Source organism: Sinocyclocheilus grahami, unplaced genomic scaffold, assembly GCF_001515645.1.
Source record: "Sinocyclocheilus grahami isolate Dianchi unplaced genomic scaffold, SAMN03320097.WGS_v1.1 scaffold1354.1, whole genome shotgun sequence".
Taxonomy (NCBI): Eukaryota; Metazoa; Chordata; class Actinopteri; order Cypriniformes; family Cyprinidae; genus Sinocyclocheilus; species Sinocyclocheilus grahami.
This window is the reverse complement of record NW_015506533.1, coordinates 1361-2999: the sequence shown is the minus strand read 5'-3', so window position 1 is coordinate 2999 and position 1639 is coordinate 1361.

The following is a 1639-nucleotide window of genomic DNA, read 5'->3' as shown; positions in this document are numbered from 1 at the left end:
AAAAAAAACTGACTGTCATTTAAAGAGCATTAACCAAAAGCCCAAACGTCTAGCAAAAAGTGACGCAAGTGGAAGGTTTAAAGCCTGACAAACCCTGAATGCTCTCGGTTGGATTTCTTTATGCGGATTTTAGGTATTGATTGACTCAAGTGTTTACTTTTGTTTAGTTTCAGGGTATTGATTACTCTCATGTTCCAGGAAATCAGCTAACCAGATTTCACCATGTGCTCTTTCCAGTGCCTCCCATCGCTCTGAACCGAAGCAGAAAATGGAAAACGTTCCACTGACTCATTCGATTTCTCTTAATTTAATTGACTTGATTCTCAACCCCTAAGATAAACCAGCAAATTAAAGCCGTCAGCGAGGCCAGGCCGCACAATCCAGCTGAACAAACGCAGCTCGACCGTATTTCGCCGTGCTGAGATCATCCGTTCATTTGTCTTGTCCACAGATGGAGAACAGAAGTCTACGTTGGCGCCTGGAGGAACTCTGAATTTCGCTATTATTCTTATTTCGAGAGGAGGAACCTTCAGTCTCGTCTTCGCCTCCAAAAAGCTCCTATTTTTCTGTAGTGAGCTATTAATTATATATGGGCTGTATGCATATGGAGCATATGCAGGGTCCATATGGCCAGCCCTCAGCCAGAATCTCAAGCCTCTTCTTAATTAACATTTTAGAGGCGAAGCGCACAATGAAAAGAGGGACATTTCAAAGCGGCTCTGGGAGCCTCTGACCTAATTGGAGTCAATGGAGATGTATGTAAATGTGTTAATTACGACAAGTTTCCTCGCTCTCACCGATAAATAGAGCTCTTTGTTTAAAATGTTTAATTGGTGGGAATAACGGAATCAAATGAGGGGGTGCCTCCATAGATCCTTATGGGGGAAAGAGACCGAGAGAGAGAGGTGTATATGCGTTGGAGGCATATGGCAATACGTTTGTGGTTTAGTGGAATTCTTAAGTGGTTAAATTCCTAAAATATGAAGTTTCTCTCTCACACACACAGACACACTTTTGTGGTCTGGAGTTTAAGAGTGAAGTGCGTAATTTCAGCGCTAAACAGAACTGCTAAATTAATGACTGTTTCAAACTACTTTCAAACCCTCTTTGACTATTATTCGGACAAACTGGTGGTCTCGGACCCAAACTCATGTCATTGGTTTAGCCAATGTTGTTTAAAAAACAGACTGAAAATCACACACTTTACTTTTAAACTAGATGATTAGAGGAAATTTGTGTGGTGACGGTCCATGTTAAACTGGTAAATGCATTGCTATGCAGTTTCTAGGGTATTCTGGGGGGGTCACTTCAAGGGATAGTTCACCTAAAAATTTAAATTTGATAAATTTACTGAATCTCATGATATTTCAACCCTGTAAACAACATTAGACCTCATAGACTTTCATTGTATAGAACAAAAAGGCTTTTTTTCTAAAATATATATTATTTTGTGTTCCACAGAAGAAAATAAGTCCAACATGTTTGGAATGATGTGAAAATGGGTAAATGATGACAGAATTTTCATTTTTGGGTGAACTATCTTTTAAGCTGTTTGCTGCAAATGGTTCTTGGTCCCTACACTCTAAAAACAAATGTTTTGGTTTTCCGGAGTTACAAACATTTCTAAAAAAAAAAAAAA